Raw genomic sequence first — 20,716 nt, 5'->3', positions numbered from 1 at the left:
ATGTTAAGAAAATTCGGGGCTCTCTACACATAATAGATCCTAGTATTGTCCTTTCTGATTCTTTAAATAAAACCTGTAATTAGTCACAACATTGATTTCACAACCTACTAGTGGTTCAGAATTGCACTTTGAAAAACTTTCTTTTTACCAAATTTTTTTATTAAACAAAACCCCAAAAAAGAGCTTTTAGGACTTACTCAACTAAAGAGATGAGTCGATTCCAACTCAGCACAACCCTATGGGACAGAGTAGAACTGCCCCACAGGGTTTCCAAGGAGTGGCTGGTGGATTCAGACTGCCAACCCTTTTGATTAGCAGCCTGAACTCTTAACCACTTTGCTACCAGGGCTCCAAAGAGACTATAACAGTAAAAAACAAACAAACAAAAAAACTAAACATTTAGGGAACGTATTAAATATTTACATTTCCCATTCTCTACAATGGCGTAAAAGGAAATCTATAGGTGCAAGCAGTTTATAACCTGAAGGTTGGCGGTTCCAAACTTACCCAGTTGCTCCACAGGAGAAAGACCTGACCATTTGCTTCTGAAAAGATTACAGCCGAGAAAACTCTGTTCGGCAGTTCTACTCTGTCACATGGAGTCACTATGAGTTGAAATCCACTCAACAGCATCTGAAAACAAAAATACAATGGCATAAAGTACTTAAAAAACAAACAAAAACAGATTAGTGGTTTCTAAAAAAAAAAAATGATCATAGAACTACCACATGACCCATCAGTCCCAGTTCTAGGTATATACCCAGAAGTGAAAGCAGAAATGTAAACAGAAACTTGCACACCAATGTTCATTGCAGCACTTTCACAACAGCCAAAATGTGGAAACAACTGAAATGTCTGTCAACATGAATGGATAGACAAAATGGAATATTACTCAACCATAAAGAGAAATGAAGTCATGATGCATGCCACAACGTGGATGAACCTTGAAAACATCATGATGAGTAAAATAAGTCAGTTGCGAAAGGACCAATACCATATGATCTCACTTAAACAAAGTAAGGAAATATGTGTTGTTGTTGTTAGGTGCTGTCCGGTCAGTTCCTAATCATAGTGACCCTACGTACAACATAATGAAACACTGCCTGCTCCCGTGCTATCCTCACAATCATTGCTATGATAAAGCCCATTACTGTGGCCACTGTGTCAGTCCATTTCACTGAGGGTCTTAATCTTCTTCGCTGACCCTCTACTTTACAAAGCGTGATATTTTTCTCCAGGGACTGGTCCCTCCTGATAACATGCCCAAAGTACATGAGATGAAGTTTTGCCATCCTCACTTCTAAGAACCATTCTGGCAGTACTTATTCCAAGACAGATTTGTTCGTTCTGGCGGTCCATGGAATATTCAATATTCTTCACCAACACCATAATTCAAAGGCATCAATTCTTCGGACTTCCTTATTCATTGTCCAGCTTTCACATGCACATGAAGCAATTGAAAATACCATGGCCTAGTCAAGCACACTTTAGTCCTCAAAGTGACTTCTTTGCTTTTTAAGGCTTTAAAGACATCTTCTGCAGCAGATAAATCCTTGGATTGCTTGACTGCTGCTTCCATGGACATTGATTGTGCAAATAAATAAAATGAAATTCCTGACAACTTCGATCTTTTCTCTGTTTATCATGATGTTGCTTATTGGTCCAGTTGTGAGAATTTTCGTTTTCTTTATGTTCAGATGTAATCTATACTAAAGGCTGTACTCTTTGATCTTCATTAGTAAGTGCTTCAAGTCCTCTTCACTTTCAGCAAGCAAGGCTGTGTCATCTGCATATGGCAGGTTGCTAATGAGTCTTCCTCTAATCCTGATGCCTCATTCTTCTTTGTACAGTCCAGCTCCTCCATTTATTTACTCAGCATACAGTTTGAATATGTATGGTGAAAGGATACAACCCTGATGCACACCTTTCCTGATTTTAAACCACATAATATCCCCTTGTTCTATTCCCGTGACTGCCCCTTGGTCTAGGTACAGAATTCACATGAGCACAACTACATGTTCTGGAATTCCCAGCCTTCGCAATATTATCCATAACTTGTTATGATCCACACAGTCAAATGCCTTTTTGTAGTCAATAAAACACAGGTAAACATCTTTCTGCTATTCTCTGCTTTCAGCCAAGATCCTCTGATATCAGCAATGGCATCCTTCATTCCACTGACAGACTGACAGACGAGTGGGAAGGAAGTATATAATGGAAACCAAAAATTATTAGTTACCAGGGGTGGAAGGGAGCAGGAAATGGGGAGTTTTTGCTTAGGAGACATTGAGTTTACGTTAATGGTGATGGAATAATTTGGAAAAGGATAGTGAGAGTGGTTGCAAAATCTGAAAAATGTAATCAATGTCAATAATATATATGTAGAAATTATGGGATTGGCATATGTTTAGTTGTGTATATTAACACCACAGTTTAAAAAAAAATCTTTTTCCTTAAAAACACATTTGAAATGAATCAGGTCACAGAGGCCACCTAAAAACAGTAAGTTAGTAGTTTTTCACTTGAAAATTCTGGTAGTTTATCTATTGAACATATTCCTAGAAATTCCCCTAAGATACAACCTGATGCGGAAGTCACTTTAGAGAATATCGGCCTCCATGGGGTAAAAATGGATTGGTTCAAGATTAAAGCTTCACTCTTTATCTGCTAACTCACATTTTTCTCTTTCTGATGATTCCTTTTTTTCCCTGATCTCTTTAGAAGAACGCTTGCAAGCCCTTTCTGTAAAGCCTTTTTCCTTTCCCTACCAAGATGACCCAATAGACTCTGGTGCTCATCGGCTTTATCCAGATTGGAGCCTTTCTTCTCCCTTTCCCCAAACTCTGAGATGAAGATGAAAAAGTAAGAGGCCTGGGTTCCGGTCCCAGTTTCTCATTTGTAGGTCATCCAGGTTTAGCTGGTCCTTAGCCTCTTGCCACACCTGTCTCCTCATCTGCAAAAGGTAAAACTATACTTGGATGGTCCCTGCTCCTTTACACATTTTGGGACTCTTCCCTTGGCACCACCCCACCTATTCACAAGGACTAGGACATGAATTTAGGAGGGAGATTTTCCTGAATATATTCTCTCCTATAATCAGCTGTTTCTGAAAGTTCATGCTTAAGAGCTACCCACATCTTTTCCTGGGAGGTGTGAGAGGTCTTCATTTTCCTCCAGAAGAGTACAGTAGAGAGTAAACTGACAGCTGAGGAGGGATCTAACCAACCCATATGCAGCATCTTTGAGTAGGGCTATCACCAGCACCAGGGAATGGGATCTAAGTATATTTCAGAGCACATTTCCTCTAACCTGCTGTCGTCACTAACTTCTTCCAGACTGGAGCTCATCCACTTAACTGCACTCAGTGTGCACCTGGCCTCCATCACCACTTCTCACTCTAGCCTCATTTAGCAGGGGCTGATAGAAGATTCTCATTTGGATTTCTTCCTTTCTGTTTCAGGTGACAACGAATGCTGGAACTATGAAAAGATCTTCTCTAATTTCATCAGTGCATAGTCACAAACTTCAGCTAAGTTCCCAAATTGATGACCAAAACTAACACAACAAAACAAGTGAAAGTCCAAATCTGAAAGCAAGATGAAAATTGGATGTCACAGCCATTTAGGATTTTTACTCCAAACAGCTAGTTTCATGGCAGAAACCGCAAACCCTCAGCCTCCTAATGTGATAACTGCCCGGAGGGCACTGATGACTACATTCACAGATAACTTGAGAGAACCAGATCCTTTTCCCTCCCCAGTCCCAGCCTGTGGATGGCAGGAGTTAGCAGCAGCTGGAAGAAAATCTCAGGGACTTGGGAATAATAATATCACTGCAGACGATTCATCGGCTTTTTGGCACATGTCCATTTCCTTTGAAACTTGAGGGTATTAAAATCTCTGAAAATAAACTTTATTTTATACATGCTCTGTTGCCTAAAATTTTCTTCGTAGATATCAAAATTATAAGCTTTCTTTTCCAAGCTAATCTAAGAAATTCCATCATTAATACATCCACTACATTTATACCTCAGAGTGATAACAACCCAGTTTAGATGCACCACTTCCTTCCAAAGTTAAATGTTACTAAGCACCTGGTTTTACTTAGAAAAACAATATTGGGTCTCACACCCAGGAACAGAGCTAACACCATCTGTCCTTGTGGTGAGGTGCCTGTAATCAGGGCAGCAGACTCACACGTGTCTAAGCCTGGGTTCTCAAAGAAACAGCGATAGACTGTCTGCCAAAGAAGGATCCTCAGAGCTTGCTGTTCACACGTGTTGAAGAAAAACCTTCCTGTACAGTTCTAGGAGATATTCCATCCTAGAGGTCTCTGTTGAGGTCTCCCAGATGAAACTGGGAGGTTGCAAATAATTTTACTCTCCTGTTTTGTTGTTGTTTGTTTTTTTTCCCCTGGAAATAAATTTCTCATAACCATTGACTTGTCTTTTGAAATCAAGTATAAAAGCAGGACATCTTATTCAGAAACTTTGAAACATGTAAAGTAGCCTCAAACTTACCAGACTTCCAGTCTACAATAGGCTGATTCAAGGAAGAAGGACAAAGTAGACGTTTCTCCCAAATGCTGGGTGGCAGGAAGGGATCCCTTCAGATGAGTTTGTACAGCAGATTAGTGATCTTTCTTTATTGTAGCAGTGACTGGTAGTGGGGACAGTCACATCGTCCAGCAAGAAGGAGACCCATAGGGAGTCAATTTTAGTCCAGGATTCTGCCAGCTCTTCACAGCCTGCCATATTTTACAATCATCCTGCCCCCACCCCCAGCAACTATGGGAAAATTTTGAAACCTACAGAAAAAATTGAAAGAATTATACAATGATCACCTCACACTGTTCTACTAAGTTTAGCAATTGATATTCATTTGCTCTGTCTCTACACATGCCCACACAAACATACATATTTCTTTAGTAAATTCAGACAAAAAAAAAAAACTTCTAAACACTTCAGCATTTATATCTTGAGATTAAGAACATTATTCTGTATCACCATAATACAATTCAGTTATCAAACTTAAGAATATCAATATTAATTCACTAATACCTAACATAGTGTTCAGATACAAATTTCCTCTGTTGTTTTGTAGACAGATAGATAGATAGACCACGAAAGTGAGAGAGCTAGAGCCAGAGGGCTAGAGCGAGGGCAGGTGTGGTGCTGTTGTTGTTTCTCCAACCTCCGGTCAAGGCTCCTAAATGGCACTTGATTATTATATCTCTTCATTCCTAATTACATGGAACTGTCTCCCTACTCCCTTCCTACTCCTTTGTTGTGGATTTTGAAGAGGATAGACCCATTTTCATGCCCTACATTCTGATCAAGCTGAACTCTTTGGGCAATAACACCGCATAAGTAATGCTGTGTGCTTTGTACAGCATCCTGTCAGGACCGAGAGAGGGGTCAGTGTGTTCATCACTGTTACTGATTCTTAGTGTAAGGATGTGTCTGTCCTCTCCACTGTAAAGAGACATTTTTCGCTTTGTAATTTTTAGTTTGTGGGATACTTAGAGAGTGTGTAAACACACTGTATGTGTGCAGGAGTGTATCCTTAAAAAGTTTTAATGTTTGTTGATGATCCCTGCCTGCATCAATTGTTACATTAGTGCTTGCAACATGGAGACTTCTATGTCTATCTACAATTTTTAACCAAACATGTTGTGAGGTGCCATCAAGTGGATTTTGACTCATAGTGACCTCACTTGACAGGGTAGAACTGCCCCATGAGGTTTCCTAGGCTCTAATCTTTACAGGAGCAGATCACCAGGTCTTTCTCCCTGTACAGGCCAGCTTCTTTCCTGGGGAAAAGTTAATAGCCGTCTGGGCTAGAAAGCGACCTTGGAGGTCCCTCAAGTAGTTTTTGCAAAGAACTAGGGAAAAAGTAACAGCTCATCAAGGCTAGGAAAAAAAACCTCTAGAGCTGTTTTTTCCAAAGAACCAAGGCAAAAGGCCACGTAAAGGAACTCATTGCACCACAGATGGATAAAAAATTTGTTGTGCTAGCAAAGGTATTAAGAAAATGACTCATTGAGTTGCAAAAATAAATTGAAATGCGAATACATTTATACAACTATTGAACTGAAATGAAAAACATTTAAACATACGCCTTCCACTTTTGGCAAACATGGACTAACCAAAACCAAATCCGTCGCTGTCGAGTAGATTATGACTGATCGCGAACCTATAGAACAGACTAGAAATGCCCCCATTGGGTTTTCAATGTTGTAATCTTTACTGAAGCCGATTTCCACATCTTTCTTCCTCTGCCAAATCTTTCTTCCGCAGAGCGCCTGGTGGGTTCAAACTTCGGACTTTGGATTAGCAGGCGAGTGCCCTTAACCATTGCGGCAACGGGGCTCCTGAACAAAAAAAGACGAATTTTATGAACCACCGGTTTTCAAAACACTGGAAATCAGGCAACAGGGCGACCAACCGTTGAAAACCAGGAAACAAACAAGGTGAGCCCTAAGATTGCCCCAGCATAGTGCCTCTTCTGCAATTGCTCTTCCACACCGTACCCTATAGAAATAACTTGCACAAGTCGCCAAAGATACGTGTACAAGAATGATAAAAGTGTTCAATAAATAATAGGACAAATAAACACTGGGAAAAGCTCGTTTAATGATGATTTTGTTCTTTCAAGCATTTCGGGATTCCCAGGCGAACTCCTAACTTGTTTTCAACGACTCTTCTGGAAGGATTTGCGAGGACAGGAGAGTAAGGGAGCGCACCTCTTCCCGGGGTGGCCTCGAACTACAAGCCTTTCGGTGGTTAACTTCCGAATGCGGTAACCGGTTGCGCCACAGAGCCTTCAGAAACCAGTGTTCCTGGTCTCAATAAACAGGGATTTCTTACTAACCCCGATGCCACGAGCTTTCTGCGGCACAACTGCGCAGGCTCCACAGACCCGAAAAACCAGAAAGATTGGGGAGACAAATCGCATTGTTTTTCACATTTGAAACCTGTGCTTTCGGTGAGTCCCAAGCTAGAAGGGCCACCGAATGGCCTTCGCCCTCCCTACTCCTCTCCCGCCTCAGAAGTCGACGACCCCCAGAGACCCCCTAGTCTGCGACCCCTGTCCATCCCGGGCGGGGCCCACGACTAGCTGAGCCCCGTGGGCTTCGGGACGTCCCTTCGCCTCTTCTGCTCCGCCCGCCCGCGCCGCTGGGCGCCCCTGGCTCGACTTGGTTGGCGTCGGTGGGGCGGGAGCTGGGAAAATAAGGGGGCAAAGGGGAACAGTGAAGGGGAGCGAAGGAAAACAGGGAGGCGCGGGTGAGGACTAGACCTCCAGGGGACCCTGTGCGGAGACTCAGCTGGGATCCTGGGAGGAGAGAACGGTTTTTCTGAAGTAGCAGGATGGGGAGGCAGGCGAGGGAGGGAACCGAGAGAAGGCTTGAAAGAGAGAAAAGCGAACTATCTGTAGCTATCCAACAGCAAAGCGAGGAAATATTGGGAATGTTTTCACTTCAAACATATTCAAGGAAACTCATCATCTTTGCAAGTTTATGGCCTGCGGTGATGGGATAGTGAGTGGTTGGTACTCTTCGTGGTGGCCATATTAACCTCGGCAGTGTCAGGCGTCTGTCTTGGCACGAACTGACTCCTCCTGAGGTTTGCCTTTAGTTCTTGCACAGGCCGCACCCCTGATTTGAGGCCATAGAGCGGCAGGACTCAGCTGCGAATCAGGAGAAGCGAAAGAAACCCAATAGTGCACAAGCCTGGGGTCTGCTCATTCGGAAACTATAGACGTTCCCCACGAGTGAGGAGAAGGTGAAATGCTGCCTGTCACTGAGTCTAATGAGATGTGGTCATAACCATTTTTCTGACTGAGATATTTCAGCTATCAGTATGACTTTTTTAGACTAAAAAAGAATGAATTTTTAGTGAGTTGAAAATATCCAAGCTCCTTGCCATGCTCTACACAGTCTTATCCCCATCCTCCGTTCCCCATATTTATGCCAACAGTTAACTCTTCAAATATAACTCCCATAGCGTGAAATGTAAAAACCTTAGCTGGGCGGCTTACTAAAAGGGAAAATGTAATCATCATCCAGATGAAGTTATAGGAAATTTCCATCATCTCAGCAAGGGTTGTAGAACACTTTTCCAATCATTCGCCCCCCTCCCACGCTTAGTTATTAACTATTCTGATTTCTATCACAAGAGATTACTGTTGCTTGCTTTTGGATTTCACATTAATGAATGTGTATCTTGTAGTACCCGGCTTTTTTTTTCCCCCCCAGTCAAGCAGCGTCGTGTTTTTGGAATACATTCATCTACATTTTTGCCTGCCTGCTTCACTAGCTAATTTCTACGACATTAATGCAGGTTATTTTAAAGTGTGGAATACACCAGTATTGGTGCGCAGTTGGGTTATTTCTAGTGTTTGCTCGTGACCAAGACTGCTATGAATATTTTTGGATGAGTCTTTTGTAGACGTGTGCACCTATTTCCCTTGAGGGGTTAGTTACCCTCGTTACCTAGGAGCGGCCTACGTGGTATAGTGGTTGGGACTTTGCGTTATGGTCTCAGTAACTTCGGTTCAAATCCCAGTCGCGATAGGTAGTTGAGATTTCCTTTCACAGCCTAGTCTTCTAAAAGTTGTAATTCTGTTTTTGCTGGAGGCAGCTTCTCAGGAATGCAGTCAAAGAATTGGTGAATAATAGTTTCCACCAGCCATACGTAGAGACGCTTCAAGGCAAAATGAAATCCGCGGAAGCAGTAACCAAGGCTGCAAGTACAGTCTCCTCCACATTTACGGGAGCAGCGGAGAGGACCTTTCTAGAGGATGACCCCGGAGCTCCATCCTTTCAGAGGTTGGAGATCTGAACGCTTTGGCGACAGGAGCCAAGGACCCCGCGAGCAAGTATGCATGAGGCCCTGAATCCGATCTGAGTTTAAATCTCGGTGGCACCTTTATTCGCAAAGAATATGCTCTTTTACTCGGTCCACACAAAATTTCAGTATTTAAAGACAAAATAATGCTCCCAAATATATAGGACCTACTGTCCAATAACGCGTCGCCTTCTGCCCCCTCCTCCATCATGGTTTAGGGGAGAAAAGGGTTTGGGACCGGGAAGACGGAGCTTGGGCTGCAGCGCCAAGGTCCCAGGAGCAAGTTTCTGCTCTCCTCCTGCTCCCGGCGGTTGTTTGCGGCACTCATCTCCTTCCTTCGCGCTCTTCCGGAGCCTGGGTTCTCGAAACCCGGTTCTCAGAGTGACCAGGTCCGGAAGGAATTTTCGGAAATATCAGGGTTTCGGGACTCTTGATTCTCACGTCCGGTGAGTCCGTCGGACCCTGCACAAACTCCGTCTTTGAGCCTCGAGTTTTTCAGTGGGAAAAGGTAAAGACTGCGTCCATGAATTTGTAAACTCAGGGATTACTTTCACACTGAGTAATTATGACTTTAGCTTCAAAGACAATGAAAATTATGTAGAAAGGAAGGAGCTGCGGTGCCCGACTAGCTCAGTCGGTAGAGCATGAGACTCTTAATCTCAGGGTCGTGGGTTCGAGCCCCACGTTGGGCGGGTGCTTTTTATACTCCCTTCCATTGTTACAGAATCTTCTCTAGCCGCTTACCAAGAGAATAAACAAAAGAGAAGAAAAACCCATTGCCATCCGGTGAATTCTGACTTACAGCGACCCTATAGAACAGAGTAGAACTGCCCCATGGGGCTTCCAAGGACCGCTGGTGGATTTAAACTGCCAACCTTTTGATTAGCAACTGAGAGGTCTTAACCACTTTGCAACCCAAACTCCACCAACAGAATTAGGAGCTTCTACATTGTCAGTTGCTGCCAATGAGACTTCCTCTCACTTACTTTGGAATTGTTATTAGGAGGGACCACTCCCTGGTGACTGACATCATGCTTGGTAGAGGGTCTGTGAAAGAGAAGAGGAACCTCAATGAGATGGATTGACACAGTGGCTGCAACAATGGGCTCGAACATAGCAACAGTTGTTAGCACGGAGCAGGACCCGGCAGTGTTTCATTCTGTTGTACATACGGTGGCCAAAAGTCAGAACGCACTTGAGAGCACCTAACAACAGCAACAATATATTTTTGACACATCAGAAAAGAGAGAGAAGAAGTATATATTTGAGTGCATGTGGTGAAAATACACATAACAAAACCTACGCCTACTCCACGATTTCTACAAGTACAACCCGGTGACACTGATTACATTCTTCAAGCTGTGCAACCATTCTCACAAACCTTTTCCAAATCATTTTCTGGGAAATGATTTATCCTCACACGTAAAAAGTGATTCTCCCAGAACAAGAGACCTTGGAGGCATGTAAAGAACTGCCATGAGGCTTGTGAAGAACTACCCTGAGACCATCTCTCCACTTCCCTCCCTATCTTCTCTGAGAGACAGTCATGGGACAGTTTTTCATCGCCTTCCAGGTTCTGATGTGAGATATGAGATTTTATGGTCTGTTCACCTTCAGGCTATGGCTGCAAACTATAAAACTGCTTAGGTGCATTCCAGAATTGACTCATCAGCAACAGGTATCCCGCAACTGTTGCTGTATTCATCAGGCCCCTTTTGTTTCCATGTCTTCCTTTTTGGTGTAAGGAATTAGAACCCAGGCACCTTTGGCTACTCATCCTTTTGTTGTCTACATAAGTAATCAATTGTCTGAACCTAAATCATCCAGGCCTTGGCCCTGTTCTGTGTGATGGATCACTTTTGTGTGGCCATCCTAGTCATGATCTTATAACTCCCACCCAAGTGATTGGGTGGGACTGTGTAATGGGGTAATTGTGGCCCAGCAAGGGGATTGGTTAGTTCCGCCATCTTACTAGACTGACATGAGCCATCCCAGATGTGGAAAGGAGAGAATCCCACTACCACCAAGGCAGAACAGCCAGGAACCTGCACACCCTCTGGGCCCAGGACCCCTGCCCTGAGAAGCTCCTGGAAGCAGGAGTCTAATCTGTTACTTCCCTAATAAACCTCATAATCATGAGTATGGTCTACGAGTTCTGAGTGGCCATTGCAATGAATTACTGAAACCAGTAGAGAAGTAGAGAGCACCACGGGAGGGATAGTTGGTGTCAGAATGGTAAAGATGCAGGGAGGAGGCATGTCTGACCTCTGCCTCATAGGGATCAACCTTGGGCTGCTAATCTTGATTCTCCTTCCACCTTGTGAAGTTAGAGGAGGTCAGACACCACACCCACACTATTCTTACACCTTGTCTGCTGTTGTGTGCTTGACAAATTTGTTTATGATTTGTTTTTTGCCATATAAATTCTTACAATTTTTTAAAATAATTTCTATTATGCCTTAAGTGAAAGTTTACAGATCAAGTCAGTCTCTCACACAAAAACCCATATACACCTTGATACACACTCCCAATTACTCTCCCCAGCCCGCTCTCTCCCTCCACTCTCTCTTTTAGTGTCCTTTTCGCCAGCTTCTAATCCCCTCTACTCTCTCATCTCCCTTCCAGGCAGGAGATGCCAACATAGTCTCAAGTGTCCACCTGATCCAAGAAGCTCACTCCTCACCAGCATCCCTCTCCAACCCATTGTCCAGTCCATTCCATGTCTGAAGAGTTGGCTTCGGGAATGGTTCCTGTCCTGGGCCAACAGAAGGTCTGGGGGCCATGACCACCATTGTCCTTCTAGTCTCAGTCAGACCATTAAGTCGGGTCTTATGGGAATTTGGGGTCTGCATCCCACTGCTCTCCTGCTCCCTCAGGGGTTCTCTGTTGTGTTCCCTGTCAGGGCAGTCATCAGTTGTAGCCAGGCACCATCTAGTTCTTCTGATCTCAGGATGATGTAGTCTCTGGTTCATGTGGCCCTTTCTGTCTCTTGGGCTCGTAATCGCCCTGTGTCCTTGGTGTTCTTCATTCTCCTTTGATCCAGGTGGGTTCAGACCAATTAGTGCATCTTAGATGGCTGCTTGCTAGCGTTTAAGATCCCAGATGCCACTCTTCAAAGTGGGATGCAGAATGTTTTCTTAATAGATTTTATTATGCCAATTGACTTAGAGGTCCCCTGAAACCATGGTCCCCAGACCCTTGCCCCTGCTACGCTGGCCTTCAAAGCATTCCGTTTATTCAGGAAACTTCTTTGCTTTTGGTTTAGTCCAATTGTGCTGACCTCCCCTGTATTGTGTGTTGTCTTTCCCTTCACCTAAAGTAGTTCTTATCTACTATCTAATTAGTGAAAGCCCCTTCCCCACCCTCCCTCCCTCCCCCCTCTCGTAACCACAAAAGAATGTTTTCTTCTCGGTTTAAACTATTTCTCAAGTTCTTATAATAGTGGTCTTATACAATATTTGTCCTTTTGCAACTGACTAATTTCACTCAGCATAATGCCTTCCAGGTTCCTCCATGTTATGAAATGTTCCACAGATTGCTCACTGTTCTTTATTGAAGCGTAGTATTCCATTGTGTGAATATACCATAATTTATTTATCCATTCGTCCGTTGATGGGCACCTTGGTTGCTTCCATGTTTTTGCTATTGTAAACAGTGCTGCAATAAACATGGGTGTGCATATGTCTGTTCGTGTAAAGGCTCTTATTTCTCCAGGATATATTCCAAGGAGTGGGATTGCTGGATCCTGTGGTAGTTCTATTTCTAGCTTTTTAAGGAAGCGCCAAATCGATTTTCAAAGTGGTTGTACCATTTGACATTCCCTCCAGCAGTGTAGAAGTGTTCCAATCTCTCCACAGCCTCTCCAACATTTATTCTTTTGTGTTTTTTGGATTAATGCCAGCCTCGTTGGGGTGAGATGAAATCTCATTGTAGTTTTGATCTGCATTTCTCTAATGGCTAATGATTGTGAACATTTCCTCGTATACCTGTTAGCTACCTGAATGCCTTCTTTAATGAAGTGTCTATTCATATCTTTTGCCCATTTTTTAATTGGGTTATTTGTCTTTTTGCAGTTGAGTTTTTGCAGTATCATGTAGATTTTAGAGATCAGGCGCTGATCAGAAATGTCATAGCTAAAAACTTTTTCCCAGTCTGTAGGTAGTCTTTTTACTCTTTTGGTGAAGTCTTTGGATGAGCATAGGTGTTTGATTTTTAGGGGCTCCCAGTTGTCTAGTTTTTCTTCTGCATTGTTAGTAATGTTTTGTATACTGTTTATGCCATGTATTAGGGCTCCTAACGTTGTCCCTATTTTTTCTTGCATGATCTTTATCATTTTAGATTTTATATTTAGATCTTTGATCCATTTTGCGTTAGTTTTTGTGCATGGAGTGAGGTATGGGTTTTGTTTCACTTTTTTGCAGATGGATATCCAGTTATGCCAGCACTATTTGTTAAAAAGACTATATTTTCCCCATTTAACTGTTTGGGTCCTTTGTCAAATATCAACTGCTCATATGTGGATGGATTTATGTCTGGATTCTCAATTCTGTTCCATTGGTCCATGTATCTGTTGTTGTACCAGTACCAGGCTGTTTTGACTACTGTGGTGGTATAATAGGTTATAAATAGGTAAAATAAGGCCTCCCACTTTGTTCTTCTTTTTCAGTAATGCCTTATTTATCCGGGGCCTCTTTCCCTTCCATATGAAATTGGTGATTTGCTTCTCCATCTCATTAAAGAATGTCCTTGGGATTTGGATGGGAATTGCACTAAATGTATAGATTGCTTTTGGTAGAATAGACATTTTTATAATGTTGTCTTCCTATCCATGACCAAGGTATGTTCTTCCACTTATGTAAGTCTCTTTTGGTTTCTTGCAGAAGTGTACCGTAGTTTTCTTTGTATAAGTCTTTTACATCTCTGGTAAGATTTATTCCTAAGTATTTTATCTTCTTGGGGGCTACTGTAAATGGCATTGATTTGGTGATTTCCTCTTCGATGTTCTTTTTGTTGGTGTAGAGGAATCCAACTGATTTTTGTATGTTTACCTTGTATCCCGATACTCTGCTGAACTCTTCTATTAGTTTCAGTAGTTTTCTGGAGGATTCCTTAGGGTTTTCTGTGTATAAGATCATATCATCTGCAGATAGAGATACTTTTACTTCTTCATGAATCTGGTTGCCTTTTATTTCTTTATCCAGCCTAATTGCTCTGGCTAGGACTTCCAGCATGATGTTGAATAAGAGTGGTGATAAAGGGCATCCTTCTCTGGTTCCCGATCTCAGTGGGAATGTTTTCAGGCTCTCTCCATTTAGGGTGATGTTGGCTCTTGGCTTTGTATAAATGCCCTTTATTATGCTGAGAAATTTTCCTTCTATTCCTATTTTGCTGAGAGCTTTTATCATGAATGAGTGTTGAACTTTGTCAAATGCCTTTTCTGCATCAATTGATAAAATCATGTGATTCTTGTCTTTTGTTTTATTTATGTGGTGGATTACATTAATTCTTTTTCTAATGTTGAGCCATCCCTGCATACCCGATATGAATCCCACTTGGTCATGGTGAATTATTTTTTTGATATGTTGTTGAATTCTATTGGCTAGAATTTTGTTGAGGATTTTTGCATCTACATTCATGAGGGATATAGGTCTGTAATTTTCTTTTCTTGTGGTGTCTTTACCTGGTTTTGGTATCAGGGATACCCTGGCTTCACAGAATGAGTTTGGGAGTATTCCATCCTTTTCTATGCTCTGAAATACTTTTAGTAGTAGTGGTGTTAACTCTTCTCTGAAAGTTTGGTAGAACTCTGCAATGAAGCCGACCAGGGTGTTTTTTTTGTTGGGAGTTTTTTAACTATCTTTTCAGCCTCTTCTTTTGTTATGGGTCTATTCAGTTGTTGTACCTCTGTTTGTGTTAGTTTAGATAGGTAGTGTGTTTCTAGGAATTCATCCACTTCTTCTAGGTTTTCAAATTTCTTTCAGTATAGTTTTTCATGGTAATCTGATATGATCTTTTTAATTTCAGTTGGGTCTGTTGTAATATCACCCATCTCATTTCTTATTTGGGTTATTTGCTTCCTCTCCTGTTTTTCTTTTGTCAGCTTGGCCAGTGGTTTATCAATTTTGTTGATTTTTTCAGAAAACCAGCTTTTGGTCTTGCTAATTCTTTCAATTGTTTTTCTGTTCTCTAACTCATTTAGTTCAGCTCTAATTTTTATTATTTGTTTTGTTCTGGCGCCTGTGGGTTTCTTTTGTTGCTCTCTTTCTATTTGTTTAAGTTGTAGGGATAACTCGATTTGGGCCCTTTCTTCTTTTTGAACGCGTGCATTTATTGATATAAATTGGCCTCTGAGCACCGCTTTTGCTGTGTCTCAAAAGTTCTGATAGGAAGTGTTTTCATTCTCATTGGATTCTCTGAATATCTTTATCCCGTCCTTAATGTCTTCTATAATCCAGTCTTTTTTGAGCAGGGTATTGCTCGGTTTCCAAGCATTTGATTTCTTTTCCCGTTATTGATTTCCACTTTTATGGCCTTATGGTCAGAGAAGATGCTTTGTAATATTTCAGTGTTTTAGTTTCTGCTAAGGCTTGCTTTATGACCTAATATGTGGTCTATTCTAGAGAATGTTCCATGTGCACTAGAAAAGAAAGTATACTTGGTTGCTGTTGGGTGGAATGTTCTGTATATGTCTATGAGATCAAGTTGGTTGATTGTGGCATTTAGATCTTCCGTGTGTTTATTGAGCTTCTTTCTGGATGTCCTGTCCTTCACCGAAAACGGTGTGTTGAAGTCTCCTACTATTATTGTGGAGCTGTCTATCTCACTTTTCAATGCTGATAGAGTTTGTTTTCTGTATCTTGCAGCCCTGTCATTGGGTGCATAAATATTTAATATGGTTTTATCTTCTTGGTGTATTGTCCCTTTAATCATTATATAGTGTCCTTCCTTATCCTTTATGATGGATTTAACTTTAAAGTCTATTTTGTCAGAAATTAATATTGCCACTCCTGCTCTTTTTTGCTTGTTGTTTGCTTGATATATTTTTTTCCGTCCTTTGAGTTTTAGTTTGTTTGTGTCTCTAAGTCTAATGCGTGTCTCTTGTACGCAGCATATAGATGGATCTTGTTTTTTAATCCATTCTGCCACTCTCTGTCTCTTTATTGGTGCATTTAGTCCATTTACATTCAGGGTAATTATGGATAGGTTATGAATTTAGTGCTATCATTTTGATGTCTTTTTTGTGTGTTGACAGTTTCTTTTTCCCACTTGATTTTATGTGCTGAGTAGATTTTCTTTCTATATTGTCCTTTCCTCATATTTGTTGTTGTTGATTTTGTTTCTGCTGAGTCTCTATTTTTCCCTTGTATTTTCTTTTGATGAATAGGATAGTTTGTCTCCTTTGTGGTTACCTTATTATTTACCCCTATTTTTCCAAATTTAAGACTTTTATTTCTTTGTATTGCCGTATCTTCCTCTCCATATGGAAGGTGTATGATTACATTTCTTAGTCCCTCTTTATTATTTTAATGTTGTCTTCTTTTATATAATAACATCACTGTTACCCTGTTTGGGGCTTTTTTTTAATATATATAATCTTGCTTTGTTTTTTTTTTTTTTTTTGGATTTCCCTGTCTGGGTTGATTTCTGTTTGCTCTGTCCAGTGTTCTAATCTTGGGTTGATACCTGATATTATTGATTTTCTAACCGAAGAACTCCCTTTAGTATTTCTTGTAGTTTTGGTTTGGTTTGTACAAATTCCCTCAACTTGTGTTTATCTGCAAATGTCTTAATTTCACCTTCATAGTTAAGAGATAGTTTTGATGGATATATGATTCTTCGCAGGCAATTTCTTTCCTTCAATTTTTTAAATATGTCATCCCATTGCCTTCTTGCCTCCGTGGTTTGTGCCGAGTAGTCCGGTCTTATTGTTATTGGCTCTCCTTTGTAGGTGACTTTTGTTTTATCACTCGCTGCTCTTAAAATTGTCTCTTTATCTTTGGTTTTGTCAAACTTGATTACAATGTGTCTTGGTGCCTTTCTTTTAAGATCTGCCTTATGTGGAGTTCAATGAGCATCTTGGGTAGATATCTTTTCATCTTTCACAATATCAGGGAAGTTTTCAGCCAAAAAATCTTCAACAATTTCCTCTGTATTTTCTGTTATCCCTCCCTGTTCTGGTACTCCAATCACTCGTAGGTTATTTCTCTTGATAGAGTCCCACATGATTCTTAAGGTTTCTTCATTTTTTTTAATTCTTTTATCTGATTTTTCTTCAAATATATTAGTGCCAAGTGATTTATCTTCAAGTTCAGAAATTCTAGCTTCTATTTGCTCAATTCTTCTCTGACTTTCTATGGAGTTATCTAATTCTGTAATTTTATTGTTAATTTTCTGAATTGCTGACTGCTGTCTGTCTATGGATTTTTCCAGCTTATTAAACTTTTCGTTATGTTCCTGAATAATCTTTTTAATTTCTTCAATTGCTTTATCTGTGTGTTCCTTGGCTTGTTCTGCATATTGCCTCATTTCCTTCCTGATGTCTTGAAGGGTTCTGTATATTAAACGTTTGTATTCTGCATCTGGTAATTCCAGGAATGCACTTTCATCTAGAAGATCCCTGGATTCTTTGTTTTGAGGGCCTGTTAAGGTGATCATGGTCTTTATGTGACTTGATATTGACTGTTGTCTCCAAGCCATCTATAAGTTATTGTATTAGTTTATGCTTGCTACCTGTGTCATAGCTGCTTGCTTTGTTTTGTTTTGGTATACCCCTATGGGTTGCTTGAGTGAGCTAGCTTGATTATTTTCACCTTTGGAGCTCTGGTGTCCTGTCCCCAGCTGGCTAGAGCTGTTATCAGGTATATCAGTCTAGGAGTCCATTCAGTTTTCTTGTATGAATTCAGTTCAGGTTTCCAGGTAGCTGATATCAAGTGTGTGGTACAGGCTCTGTGCTACAGTCTTAGAGGGGCAGGGGTGATTGGCGTATATACCAGTATCTGATTGCAGCAGGGGGTCACGCTCTGAACAAGGCACGGGGCTGAGAACTCACCCCCAAGTGTCTCTGAGGAAAACGCATCTCTGTTCCCTAGAGCGTACTGGTGGGTGGGTTCTGCAGAGAGACCATGGGCACCCAAAGTTTTTGGTTGTAAGGACTCGGAGGTAGCAGTTATCTTTGGACCCCTGTCGTGGGTGGCTGTGTGACCTGAATGGAGCTACCAGTCCTTAGGTCCTTGATGTGGGTAGGTGAGGACCTTGTTTAATAGGCAAAGCAATGTCGAATGTCAAACAGCCACCTCTCCACCGCACAGCTGAAATGGTTGGAGTTTGCTGACAAGGGCCTATTCTCCCGAAATAAGCCCACACAGGTCCATGCAGATGGGAAAGGTGCTCAAGTTCCATTGACGGTTTATGCCTGGACAGGAGGCGCTTCTGTCCTGAGCTCCCCCTGTTAACGGAGCCAGCAAATTATCTTTTCCCCCTAGTTGCAATTTTTTTCCTTCCCCAAGGCCGGGAGGATGGCTGTAGGTGCTCTCCAGGGTCTATCTCAGGCCCAGGGATTCAGCCACTGAAGCCGACTTGGGGGTGGGGGAGTGTGGTAAAATGTACCCAAGTACTTAGCTTTTGCCAAGAGCGCTGTTCTCCTCAGGTTCCGGAGGTGTGAGTGGGCTGTGCGGCTGGCTGCTTCTACCTGAGGAAACTGCCGCCGATTGCTAGTACCAGCCCGCTGCTGCTCCGGGAATGGTGCCTGAGGGCTCCCCACGATTCAGGTCCCGTAACTCCTCTCCACTTCTGAATGGCCTCTTCCTCCCCCTGCCCCTCAGTTCATTGTCTAAGCTTGCCTTTGATGCTCAGGGATCCCAGCTTGTCACAAATATACTCATTTTACTTGTTTTTTCAGGTCTTTGTTGTAAAGAGGGCTCGATGGATGCGCCTGTCTATTCCACCATCTTGACTCGGCCTCAGGAATCAAATTCTTCCAATTTTTATGTATTGAAACATATCAGTCTTTCCCCTTAAGGCTTCTGAGTTTTCTGTCAGGCTTGGAAAGGCTTTTCAAGTATTTTACCAGTTTGTTGCCTTTTGACTTTTGTCGAGGAATGGCTCTGCCTGTGAGACTATGAAATTTTCACTGCAGGTAGTTTTGAAGGAAGAAGGGTGCATTTATCCTTCTGCTAATGAGTTGACTAGAGACACAATTAGCTCCCATATAATTCTGTGGCACATCCCCTGGGGTTCTCAGAAGACCCTACCTGCTGAGGTTTGAGGGAGTCTCTTGGAACAACCATCTCAGGATTACTGGACTGTGTCTAAGAGGGGAACGCAGTCACCAAAAGATGGTGCAACATCCCAGCACTAGCAACAGTGAAGAGTCATTACCATCCTTAGGGAGATATTTCCAGAACCTGGATGAAGTCATAGTTGTAGCTAAGTCTGTCATAGAGTGGCCCTGGACAATAGCTGTGGACTTCATGGAGGGAACACAACTCTGCCAGCCTGCAGGGAATAATTACCTGCCACATTATATTCTTGCCGCCCTTATATCTCCAATTAATGCATTGCATTGACTGTATCTGCCAAGAGTCAGGCGGGCAAGAGAAACATTTTATGCAGGCGTCAGCCTCCTGGGACGTAAAATGGAGTGGATAATAGTGAGAATGGATCTAGAGAGACAAATGCAGAATACCCAGCACACACGCTTTTTTCATTCTTAAGGTTTTGTTGGGATTAATTTTGTCATTGATGGAATTTAGGTGTCAAATAGGATTTTTTTTTTTTTTTGAAAGTCTGTACTTCCTGATTTATATGAAAATGAGCTTGCTGTCCTTGGGCCTGTATCACATCTTGACTGGAAAGCTATCTATCTGTGTGTATTCATTTGATTCACTCTTTCTTTCACTCAGATCATTAGGAACACTGAGATAAATTTTCCACCAATCTAAACCAGAGACTCCACCAGCCTGAGACCAGAAGAACTAGATGGTGCCTGGCTACCATTAATGATTGCCCTAACAGGGAACACAACAGAGAGTCCTGGAAGGAGTAGGAGAACAATGTGGAGCACAACTTGAATTCACATAAAAACACCAGACTTAATGGTCTGACAAAGACTGGAGGAACTCCTGAAACTATGGCCCCTGGAGACTCTGTTAACCCAGGACAAAAACCATTCCCGAAGCCCACTCTTCAGACAAAGATTAGACAGGACTATAAAACAAAAAATAATACACATGAGAAAATGCTGCTTAATTCAATCAGATATACAAGACCAAAGGGGTGGCTCATGTCTAGAGGCAGGATGAGAAGGCAGGAAGGGACAGGAACTGGTCCAATGGACACAGGGAACCTCAGGTAGAAAGGGGGAGTGTGCTGTCGCATTGTGGGGATTGCAACTGATGTCACAAAACAATATGTGTATAAATTTTTGAATGAGAAATTAACTTGAGTTGTAAACTATCAGCTAAAGCACAATAAAAATAAGTGAATAAATAAGTAAATAAAGGGAATCAGCTAAACAACAAAAATTGCCACAAATCATTGTCAGAATCTCTATATTTTTGTCAGAGCCTTCCTATTTCATTAAAATAAAGTTCTGTTTTGAATACCATAACTGGATTTTCTTTTTCATAAAAAAGTAATGGTAATGTTTCTAGAAATTCAAAATGCAGGATTTTTTTTAAGTTTTTTTTTTAAATTAGCATCTGTGGACTTCTAGCCTAGAGAAGACTGGAAAAACCCAGGGAAGAAGAAAATCCTGTGGAACTTCTGCATTATGATGCATTAAGAAATGATGCGTTAAGAAGTCCCTAAAGACTGCAACTTCCCTGAGCTCTCAGGGGACAGGCAACGATTGTGAGTTAATGACCTGCC

General features: G+C 41.7%; 1 long non-coding RNA gene and 1 other non-coding gene across 2 annotated transcripts in view; one reads left to right on the top strand and one right to left on the bottom strand.

Moving 5' to 3' along the window:
* The window catches only part of LOC135230750 (uncharacterized), a 30,543-nt gene extending 27,719 nt beyond the window's left edge, over positions 1–2,824 (bottom strand). Inside the window, exon 1 of the long non-coding RNA XR_010321443.1 lies at positions 508–2,824. This is a non-coding gene — a long non-coding RNA (uncharacterized LOC135230750). The remainder of the gene's footprint in view (positions 1–507) is intronic.
* Positions 2,825–9,467: 6,643 nt separating this feature from the next.
* On the top strand, positions 9,468–9,540 carry TRNAK-CUU (transfer RNA lysine (anticodon CUU)). Its single transcript has one exon. It is a non-coding gene; the product is annotated as a tRNA-Lys (tRNA).
* Positions 9,541–20,716: the final 11,176 nt, after the last annotated feature.

This window comes from Loxodonta africana, chromosome 3 (genome assembly GCF_030014295.1).
Source record: "Loxodonta africana isolate mLoxAfr1 chromosome 3, mLoxAfr1.hap2, whole genome shotgun sequence".
In the NCBI taxonomy this organism is placed as follows: Eukaryota; Metazoa; Chordata; class Mammalia; order Proboscidea; family Elephantidae; genus Loxodonta; species Loxodonta africana.
The sequence above is the reverse complement of the archived record's forward strand: the minus strand, read 5'-3'. Positions and strand labels throughout refer to the sequence as shown.